The 12,358-nt window shown below is 29.1% G+C and overlaps 1 protein-coding gene across 1 annotated transcript in view; it reads left to right on the top strand.

Annotated features, from left to right (window-relative positions):
* The first annotated feature begins 607 nt into the window (after positions 1-607).
* dbo (Kelch-like protein diablo) overlaps positions 608-12,358 on the top strand; it is a 34,802-nt gene continuing 23,051 nt past the window's right edge. Inside the window, exon 1 of the mRNA XM_067280930.1 lies at positions 608-868. The gene's annotated coding sequence lies outside the window, so the exon portion shown is untranslated. The remainder of the gene's footprint in view (positions 869-12,358) is intronic.

Consider the following 12,358-nt stretch of genomic DNA (forward strand, 5'->3'; position numbering starts at 1 on the left):
ATAACGAGTAAAATTTTCATCAAATCCGACCCCACTCGAGATACGACACACGACCCTCCTCTATTCCATTGAGTTCCGTAGTCCGAAATTTAATATCGTTAATGCCTTTTATATACAAGTTACCATGCCAAATTTTCTTCCTTAATCTTTACCTCATCGTTAGATATTAAACAAAATAGATGCCAAAAACACACACACAAGAACTGTTTTTTTTTACATTTTTGCTTTCAGTACTCTCAACACGTCGAGATTTGCAAAAAAACCGGAGGGTCAAATCTAACACGATTACAATACTTTGAACGGCGATTCCAAACGGAACAAAAGTGAAAATTTTACTAAAACAGCGGAATCCAGGACTTTGCAAAGAAATCGGCATCGTCCCTCTAAAAAACGGTCCATGCGGCTAGCCTAATCATATCGGAATGGCCGCGTTTCTTTATGTATCGAAATGACGTCACGAGCAGTGTTGGCCAATTAGAAACCAGTTCCAGTGTGTTTTCTGTAAAGCGCTACTCGAGCGCTGCATAAAGAAACGCGGACAATAACATAATAATTTTCTATCGATTTAGGTTCTATTGGAGTGTTGTATTTCCTTTCATTACCGATGTGTACGAAGTACGCATGCTCATAGATGGAAACGTACATCGTTGTTGACATTCTTGAAAATATTTAAAGAAAGTCAACGATACCTTTGATTATTTAATAAATAATGAAATTACGCGTATATAGGAGATAATGTACATATGCTTAATTTTTAAGAAATGACTTTACTTTTATTCAAATTGCTCTTTTTATTGGTTAGCAAATTATTGGTTGTAACTGATAGCAAAACATTTATTTTTAACATCAATAGAATTCTCAGATATTGGTAAGTATTTCCCTAATTATGTCAATTACGCCTATTTTTTTATATATGCAAACTGAATTAAAATTCATAAATAAGGAATAACGAAAAATAATTACTTCAGGTAATTAGTAATATCTTTGTGATTTAAAAAAACATTGAGCTAAGATAGAATAAAGAATATGTAAACATTTGCTACAGATTGGTTTCAGTTAAAGAAGGAAGAATTGTTTATAAAAACATTAAGGAAAAATAAACAGATGCAAAGAACAAAACTTTTGGTATAGAGGAATGAATTAAAATAGTTAACAAACTCACTGTTTTATTAACATATGAAGTTTATAATAAGCGTTATACATGTTGTGTAATGGCACCGTTGATTATTGTCAAATGTCTAAAGCATTGAAAGCATTGTAATAACATTAGGCTATGTGCGTGTGGTGGTAAAAATATAATTTTGTCATTGTTCGTCGTATTATATATTTCGTACGATATTAAAATGTCGTCTCTTGTGTTCAAATGTTCATTTTTGGTTACCGTGATATTCGAAAGTATTTATTGGATCTCGACCTATAATTTTGAAAAAGCTAGAATTTGCCCAAAATTTAATGGAAACGTGGTGGTTTTGACAATTTTGATGGGATTCTCTAGTGCAAGAAGTACCGAAATGATATAATATTATATAGTATAGCTGTTACGCAATGGTGTATAATGGCAGTTCTGAAATATAGGGTCGCGACCCGAAATGGAGTGACCGACTTTTTTGCGCGGTTTCGCATTCTGCTTAAAAAGTCTTTGAAAATGTTGTTTGCGCATATATTTTTTTTCTTTGGCTGTCTTTGGCGGCAAAGAAAACTCGATCGACTGTCGTCACAATCAACAAAAAAAAAGGTTAGTAGATTTTTGTTCGTGAGCAATGTCATTCTAATATGTGAGAAAACAAATTATCTAAATTATCCATATAAAGAAGTTAATAGCAGAGCAATCCATCATTTTGTATAATTTGCAGTGAAACATTTGTAGAGTTCAAGCTCTTGTGGACATATTGGAAACAAATTGTCCGACGTACATCAAAAAACCTATTGTATTTTTTAAAGAAAACCTTCAAACTCTCTCAAAAAGTTTGAAAAAAAAAAGTTTTATCATTAAAACAAAGTATAAAACAAAACAACACTTTTAAAGATTGATAATTGGAACATTGACAAAAAAACCACACACACATGCTAGACAGCATCCTCAAAAAAGTTAATTGTTTGTGCAAGAAGTGGATGATTGAGTGCTCTGATTTATATTTAATAAGATTTCATCTTTGATCTGTTGACATCAAAGGTGGTGGTGATCTCATTTTGTTGTAGAGATTATTTCAGTAAAAAATTAAATATATCGTCTAAATAGTCAAATAAATATCCTTAACTCTTAATAAATCAAAACCAACAGACTAAAGCAAATCTTAATAACAATGAAATTAATATTTACAGCTGACATTTAAATGTATAAAGGAAAATAAAATATAAAATAATTAATAATTTAATTATATTTAATATTAGTTTATTAAAACCTAAATAAATTGAAATCATAGGAAAAGATCCATTATATAGATATAAATCATTTAATTTTTTTTGATTTTTGACAGTTCAGTTTTATCTACTAGATATTTTTAAATTGTTAAATCTTCAGAAATCAATTTGATTTATTATGTAAATTTGTTGATAATTATTGGATCAGTTTTATTAGATACTAAAACAGTAACTCCTAAAGGAGTTTAGTTTAAATTAACAATTTTCAGTTTTTGACAACTTTATTTTAAGATTTAGAATAATGGCTTTATTTTTAAGAAATGCACAGACATTCTCTCGTATATATAATGCATAAATTATAAAATTTTATATTTTGGTGTTATTAAAATGAAATATGCAAAAATATTTTAAATATACATATACGAATTAGTATTTTGAAATATATATGTTAATCAAAATTTGTTTGTAATTAAATAAAATTTGGAAAAATGTTGCTGTTAAGAGTGTAGATCTTTTTGTACAGTACATTTAATAAAAAAAGAAAGATTTAAACTACTGAAATGCTATAGAAAAGAAATTCATTTTTAATATATTAAAAAATATTTTTCGTGTCTACTAAATAATGAATTAATTAAATATTTTATTGAATTATGCATCAAAACATTTTAAGACAAATCAAAAATTTTCAAAAAATTTCAGTAATTAGGCCTATCGATTTTAATTAATTATAAATAATATAATGTGACATTTTCAAAGATTGTTTTAACATCTTTAAAAATGTATTTTCACTAGTATTTTCTTCATCTTCAGTTATAGATTGATTTACATTCCTGTTATATCACTTTCAGACAACTTTTGCAAGTTATCCATTGATAGATTTTCATTTAAATTCATATTTTCCAATTTTAACATCCAAATATACTTATGTTCGGCTGTTAAAATTTACTTACGCATGATATAATTAAACATATATTTGACTTAATATATGTACTATGGTAAATTAAATAAGAAACCTTCCTTTATCAGTATTTTTTATATACTAAGGTGTTAACCCAAGGCCAGCTTCATATTTTATATTCTATATTTTAAGAAGATTAACAATTATCAAATAGGCACTGCTTTCAAAGTATATTAATTTGTATCTGTTAAATGCAATATCTTTACTTTCCTTTGTCTGTTTTATATTTTTAAATGTATATATTTAGTCTGAGTCCAGAAAATTCAGAAATCTGGATCACTTCTGGTCCCAAACTTACCAGATATTTGGTCCTGTACTGTAATAATAATGCACATGCACATCCATATATGAAAAATGCATTTAAAAGTTTAAACAACATCATGGCTTATCACAATGATAGAAACATGGTAAAACTACTGAAGTTGATTTGGATGATGTAGAACAGGTAAGACCTAGTCTGTCAAAAATAATAGAACAGTATAGTATGAAACACATCTATAAATAAGCCAGTTTCGTCCATGTACATCAGCGGTTTCCAACCTTTTTTTGACCAGGGACCACTTTGATTTCATTGTTGTTAGCAGGGACCACAAGGTTTAAGAAAAATAAACTGTGTCAATCTAAAAATAAACTTTAATCAAAACTTTTAACATAAGTAATCATTAAACTCAAGAGTAACATGCTTTAACAGTACTTTTAACATGCTTTTTTAGTAAAAATTAAATTCAGTTTGTATCAATGTGGGAATAATAATTTAAAATGAATAAAAGTTTTAAATCTTTCACAGACCATATTTTAGCTCTTGCAGACCACTGGTTGGGAACAGCTGATATACATCGATGAAACTGGCTTATTTTAATTACAACCTGATGAAACTATTGCTCATGTACAGTACCTATGAAAGGCTGCAAGAAGAATCAATTAAAATAGAATCTCAATTGCCTTTTATTGTAATTTAGATAGTAGTGACAAGAAAACTGCATCTTTTATTGGAGGAGGATCTGCAAAACCCTGTTGTTTTCAAAACTTTAATCATTCTATTTATTGACACTACAGGCACAACTACAAGGTATGGAAGATAGCCCTACTTTTCCAAGAATTTTCTGAAGATTTTACTAGATATGAAGAGAGAAAATCATAATGTCTTGCTATAAATTGAAAATGTAACCTGCCATTAGACAATCAGTCTGAACAGTGTGAAAATATAATTCTTTCCAGCAAACTGCACAAGAATTCTCAATCACTTGACACTGTCATAAAACAATAAGATTTTGATTTGCTGTTTAGAAAAATTATACCAATAACTTTAATTAATTAATTATTTCTTTATGTTAATAATTATCTTTTATAGTGCTTAACAGATCCACTTTGTAGAATTTTATTGACAAGTAAAAAATTAATGTAGAAATTTCATTTGAATTAGTAATTATTTAAATATTGTATCTATTGTTGAACTGCAATGTGTGAAAAATTGTTTAATTTGATAAATGATATGGGCCATTAGAAAATAGTCAACTGTAACTTCATTTACAAACGCATCTAAGAGGGTCCTGTTGACAAACTGCTAGCAATGAACTCGTGCAATCAAGTTACTGTATTGTTATAACGATCAAATCAGCTGTCAAAAGTGCTGAATTTTAAAATTTGATATCCATTTTCGGTATTTAAACTATTAATTTCGATGTCAGAAATTTTTTCAGATTAATGAATATACAGTAACTTAAGATCCAAATTATTTTATAGCATTAATAATTATATAATTTAGATGCATGAAATAGTTTTTTTTAGACAGTTCTCGGTTTCAGTTTCTTTTTAAAAAATTGAAATTTGCTTTTGATAAATTGCATATGTTCTTAAGGATTTAATTCTTATATTGCTAGTATTTTCATATTTTTCTATATTATTACTATATGAACATATTTTATATGATGAAAATTGCCAGGACAAATAAAATTTTAAATTTACAAAATTTAAGAAAATTCTTAAAGTAGACAATACATAAAAATGTTTTTTCTCACTTTGTCCTTTTGCATGCACATGAGGAAAATAACAGTTTTACGGCAGAGTCGACCTTTCATTTGAGGCTACTTGTCCACCTCAGTATGTAAAATGTTAAAAAAAAAAGAATTTTCTTAAATTTTGTAAATATAATATTTTATGACTTATTATGTTTGCAAATTGCATGCAGCAAACATTCAATAAGAAATATATCTGTATTGCAATTTTATTAATTATTACAAAAAGTATATCATTTATTTAATTTACTTTGTTTATTGAATGGTGAATTATAATTTTAAATGTTTGATTTCATAACAAATTACCATATATTAGATTCATTCAAGTTTTTAATCATTTTTCAAATTAATATTATATTGAATTTTTCAAACAAAGAATTTAAAAGAAACCAGCAACATTTAAAATCTTGATGGTGCTGTTATCATATTTTATTTTAAAAAAAACTATATTTTTAGCTATTATAAAATAGCAAAAAGCTTAATTTTGAGGGTAGGGATAGGTTTTATAAAAAATTCTAAATGCTAATAACGAGTAAAATCTTCATTAAGTCTGATCCTACTAGAGATACACACAATCCCTATTATTTCCCCAGCCCTCAACCTTTAATTACCAAAATTTAATAGCATCAATCCCGCTAATACACAAACCACCCTGCAAAATTTCAGAAATTTTTGACGAAAAGCTTCCATATGCCAAGTTTCAATAACTATAATTTAGAGAAATAAGAAATCTTATACGGTCAAACCTGTTTTTATGCGCTCTTTTTATGTGCGATTTCTATTTGTGCGATTTTTTTAATGCGAATTTTTAATTTGTGCGGTATAGTTGGCGACTAGTCTCGTGCGATTCGTCATGTCTTACGTTGACTTATTATAGCTAAATAAACTTATTATAGCATAAATGCACTTATTATAGTAATATTATTGCATGAATATGCGAAAAATGAAATAATTTACTTTTTAAGTCAACAAAACACCACCTGGACAAAAATATGTAAAACAGACGATAGACCAGACAATGCAGTCAAGTGCTGACATCTGTTGTCAATAAATTCTATTTCGTACGGTTTTGAGTTATTTTCTATGTGAGACTTTTTTTATGCGGTCCCTGTTGACCGCATAAAAAAAAGTATTTTTTAATTGTGTCGCGAAAACTATTATTTACAGCCATTCGTGAAGTTTCGTGAGATTTTTTTTATGCGTTTTTTTTAATGCGGTCCCTATCCCCCGCATAAAAACAGGTTTGACTGTATTTTCTTTATTTTTGAAATAAACTATTATTATTAATTTATATATAAATCGAGTATATATGTTATGGACAAAGTGATTAATCGGGCATTATGAATAATGACCAAAAAGGGCGGGCAGTGTGATCAGGGCCAGTTCTAGGGTTTTGAGCGCCCCGGGCAAAACAAAATTTGGCAAATTCATACAAGAATATGCAAATTACTGCAAATTAAAAAAAAAGTAAAAAAAGGCAAAAAATCAAAATTACACAATAAAGAACTGTGTAAAAAAGTTATTTATTTAAAGCACGGCAAGTGTTGTTAATGCAAAGTTTACAGAAAGACAAAGTTATTTAACCATTAAGGCATATGACAGGCGCCAGTATCACTTTGACTATTCATAATTTTGTTGATATTTGTAATTTATAAATTTGATCTCGTCCATTTTTTGAGTAGATTGTTGTGATACGTGATACTGATTACAAATTATCTTTTCAAAATAAATAAAAATAAACTTTTTAGAGATTAAAAAGCATTTGTCTGCATCAATGTTGTGTGATAAAAGCCATAAAAATTCTTAGGTTTCATTATTTTAATTAGTAAATTTTTGTTTTTGTCTGTTAATCTTTTTTTTTTTTTTTTTTTTTTGAGTTATTATGAATTCTGACTATACAAATAGTTTTCTTTGAATAATTTGAATATTATTTATATCTGTTGACAATAATAAAATAATTAGCGTTGTGACCTTTATGTGGTATTATTAAAGAAAAAACAATATATTGCTCGCTAAAAAAATCGATGTCTTATGAAAAATGATCAATTTTAATTTATAAAATCTAAAAAAATAATCAATGTAAAAAAATATTTTATTTTTATATCGGCGCCCCTCAAAATTTGGCGCCCCGGGCAGTCGCCCGGCTTGCCCGCCCCTTTATCTGGCACTGAGTGTGATAGATATTCATTCATTTATCAAATTGACCGGTCATTATGAATACTGCTACCACCTAGTCGGACAAAGATTTATTTTTTGTAAATTATTTCAAAGTACTATTAACTATATAAATTAAACTAATATTAACAAATTTATACTTAATTAAAAAATTAATTTACAGGAAACTTCTGGAGTTTCATTTTTGGTATAAATTATATAAAATATTAAATGTTTTATAGTTTATTTATTTGAGCAATTAAGATTTTGATGACATTTGGAATTACATAATTTTTTTTCTTTGTAGCATTTGCATCTATTAGATTTGCAACCAATTTTGCAGCAGCATCGACTATAGCCTTGACCTCTAGAAATTGATGACATTCTTGCACATTCTCTAAGCAAAATTTCTTCACCTGGTACATCTTCAACAGAAATGAAGTTTTCTTTACAAATAGTAAATTGGTTTCTTGAATATAATACATTTAATATGCCATATTTGGTACCCAGTTTGTAAAGGTTTTTATCTTTAACCGCAACAACGACACCTAAAATATTTTTTCCATCACTGCGGGCTCGATCTACATCAGGTACACGAATCCTTACTGTATCACCAACATTAGCTGCTGTGTATTTGGAATTTGATGTACCAATCATTTTTTCTGCTTGCTTTTTAAGATTTAACAAAGCCATCTCCCTTGTTTTAGATACATTTCTTATTTTTTCTTCTATTTTTGGATCAATTGTTTGGATTGTTTCTTCTTCACTCATCAATTCTGTAATACTAATAACATCCTGGTTTAGATTTTTTTCATGTGAAGACGATGTAGATCTTTGAACTTCATCAGTTATATTGCTATGTGAGGATGGCATTATCGAATAATCTTTTATAATGTTTTCTTGGACGGTACCTGAACTTTCAGAGTTTGAACAACTTTTGACTTACTTTGTCGATAGTTTTAAAAAGTCTCTCTAGATCCTCCTCCATATTAACGTTGGTCAACGATTCGTTGGGTACAAAATTCTTTAGTCCAACTTTTAACTTTGCTCCAAACATGGCCTCGTAAGGGCTGCAGTTTATACCAGTATGATGCGCTCGATTTTTCATCAGTTGTACAAAACGTAATCCCTCTGACCATTTGTTAGTATTGTTAGTTTCCAACCAAGAACTAAGCATATTTTCTACGTCTTGATTACATCTTTCTACTGAACCCTGACTTTGTGAGTGCCTGGGCTTTCCATGCACCATTTTTAACTCGGGCCACATATTACACATTTCTTTGATGACATTATTGGCGAATTCTCTGCCATTATTGCTTTGTAGAATACTTGGTGCACCGAAAATTGTAAAAATGTCTAAAAGAACATAGGTTACTTCTTCAGCCCTTTTGGTTTTTAATGGTCGTAGTTGAACAAATTTAGTTAGATGGTCTTGATACATGAGTATAAATTTATAATCCTCATCGGCTTGTGACTGCATATCTATAAGATCGACCTGACATCTTGAGTTCATTTTATTACATAAAATTGGTTTAACTACCAAGCCTTTCTTAGGAACATTCTGTTTTTTCTGACAGATTTCACACAAGTTCAAATAAATTACAATCATTTCCCTTGTAATATTTTTATATTTCGTACTTAATTCTTTTTCCATATGGTTTCTACCACCATGTCCAATAGCGATATGGGCATCGTGCAATATCTGAAATATTTCTTCCGTGTGAACGTAATATTTAACCACATTACCTTCTTTTACAGGCATAATTAATTTTTCTAAATTTCCGATAGATACAACGTCATATCTACGTAAACACTGATATTCTTCCGGTAACTTAGAAGTAACTTTCATTTTTGACTGTTTCACTTTTTCTATCATTGACAAATAGACTGATTTTGTAAAAATTTGATTGTTCTCACCTTTTTCTGCTATTAACTTATTTAATCGGTTGTTGAAGTGATTATTCATATCACTTAAAGATTCCTCCATGATCGTTACTTTTGTCAAAGAAGAAAGATTAACTACTGGTCACATAAATTTAAAATTCGGTACTAAATGCAATACGCATGCGGAACTAAGATGTAAGTTCTGATTGGCTAGCGTATGTCAGATGATCACTTCTCAACGTGTTATTATCACTTTGCCCGACTAGGTGGTAGCAGTATTCGTAATGATTGGTCAATTTGATAAATTGTTTGAAATTTATTACAATGCCCAATTTTGTTGGTCATTATTCATAATGCCCGGGCATTATTCGTAATGCCCATATTAATCACTTTGCCCATAACATATACACTCGATTTATATATAAAGTATAATAGGATCTTAATACTTATTGATGTAATATTATTAATTAATTAATTAATATAACAGTAAGCAAAAATTTTAAAACTTTTACCTGAACTGAAAGTTGAAGTTTCAAATGAGATTAATAAGGTAAAATTATGTTGCAAAGGATGTTTATTAAATTAAGTATAATTTTATACAGAAAGAATCTCAGAAAAATATTAATTAAAAAATCAATATACCATTAAATAACATATTTAATATAATGAATAATAATAATATAAAAATTTAACAATTTTTGTATAGCAAACATATTAATAAATTTTTTTTATTCTTATAATTTTTGTAAATTAGAAATGAAATCTCTTCTTGGTGATTGATTCTGCTTACGAAATAAATCAAAAACTATATCTGAGTTAAAAAAAAGTATTTAAATTTGTATTACTCAATGTTTAGTAATATCGCTATTTTATTATATGAAATTATATTAATTTGTGTTACTAGAAACCTGTCTACATAAGTACTGAAACTTGCGTATTAGACTTCTGATGCAAACTGAATAGGAAAAGTACAGGTCAGAAAAATTTATGAATTCTGCTTTGTTGACCAGATATCAGTATTTTTTAAAATTCTGGATGATAATTTTTGTATTAATTAAAGTTGACAACAAAGTCTGTCTAAAAATGTCACCTTTTATTCACTTTTATGTTTCAGAATGAATCCCATGATGACCTCACTTTTCCTTTTAGGCTACTTGGTCACCAAAAAATTTTAAAAGTTTCCCTTAAATCATAAAAGAATATCTGATTAAAAGACAATTCTTTTTAAAGTTGAAACTGAAATGGATGGGATTTATTCCAGAACTTGAAAATGAATAAAAGGTCATTTTTATCAATGGACTCTTTCTTCGGTTTCAATTAATACAGATATCAGCTGTTAAATATCTAGATGTTGTATGCAGTGGTGATATTCAGCGGGTTCGCACAGGTTCGGCCAAACCCGTTGTTAAAATTTTCAGTTTTTCGAACGGGTTCGCCCAACCCCTTGTTAAAATTTTCAGTTTTCCGAACCTTGTTAAACACACGGAACATTTCTCAGTGGTTTTATTATTATATTATTATTATTATTATATTATATTAAATATACTTATTATACTCTGTAATACTACTAAACTAGAGCCTTATACTCCGTTCGCACCGAGCATTTCAATCTAGATTGTGAGCAAGGTCGGGGACTATGTCTTGGTGCAATCTCTCTCGACCGTTTCAATCTCGACCAAAACGAGGTTTAATCGCGATCGATTCAAGAGAGTTCTTGAAACTAGATCCAGTCATAAGAAAGATCCCACAATCTCACTTGCGCGAGATAATACAAGATGGCTGTGGAACACGTGTCGGGCTATGGATAGTGAAATAAAAAGGATATTGTATTTCGAGAGACGATGACATCTGTCTATTATCAGCAGTGCCATTCGGGGTGAAAAATTTCTCTGCCTAAAAACAAAGAAAAAAAATCGACAGCACTAATATATTATTGTTACCTGGTCTTCGCCCAGGGCCCCTTACATTCCAAATACGCCACTGATTATTAGATATGTCGCAAGAAAAGGTATTGTATTTATTTCTAGCCAAAACTTCCATTTCGTTTGTCGGTGATTGTCAGGGAAAAATTTTCTGCTAGCGAACCCTTTGTTAACTATTTCGAATATCACCACTGGTTGTATGTCTGTAAGTCAGTAATCACTGCAAAAGCAATGTAATGTTAATTTCTTTTTTATTCCCATGGCCCAATGAATCAATTGGAGAGTAAAATTTGTTTAAAAACAAATTTCATTCTTTAATTGTTTGCAACTTGATTAAAAGTCTGCAATTAATATTTCTAGTAGCATATTGTCTGGTCATTGTTTAACGGATGATCAACTAATTCATGTACACTTAGCACCGTATTACGATAAATATTTATTAAGGATGCGTACTTCAAGAAGTCAAATCTTCAATTGATTAATAAAAAATGTTTTCATCCTGATCAAGGTTAACATCAGCTTACAATTCACCACATAAATACCAATATTGTTGTTCTTTAAAGTTAACCAAAGATTGAATATTTTATAATTTCCAGCAAATCAAACATTATTTAAAACAAAACATCTGAGTTTTCATTTTTAAATAATGTTCAATTTGCATGTGGATTTTTTGTTTTTAAATAAAATTTGATTAACTAGAAGTTAACAAATATTCAATCTTTGGTTGACTTTAAAGACTAATAATATTTATACAGTAGACCCCCCTATAACACGGTAGATACGTTCCGTGTTATATGAATCCGTGTTGTACGAGTCACTTAAATACATGAGCCAATCACAGCCCGGCACTGTGTGCAGTTTAGGGACTACGGCTGTTTGAAAGGTTTTCTTCCATAAAATTAATTGATTCTAGACTAATTTGACTCAACATTTCCAAATCACTTATAATTTTTTGGGAATAATCCACATAAACTATGATATAAACGAAAAATTGTAGGATTACTTACCGAGTGTGCACCGTTCGACGACGCCATTGCTTAAGCTTGTTTTTGTCGCGGAGCGGC

Source organism: Centruroides vittatus, unplaced genomic scaffold (assembly GCF_030686945.1).
Source record: "Centruroides vittatus isolate TY-2023 unplaced genomic scaffold, ASM3068694v2 contig_900, whole genome shotgun sequence".
NCBI lineage: Eukaryota > Metazoa > Arthropoda > Arachnida > Scorpiones > Buthidae > Centruroides > Centruroides vittatus.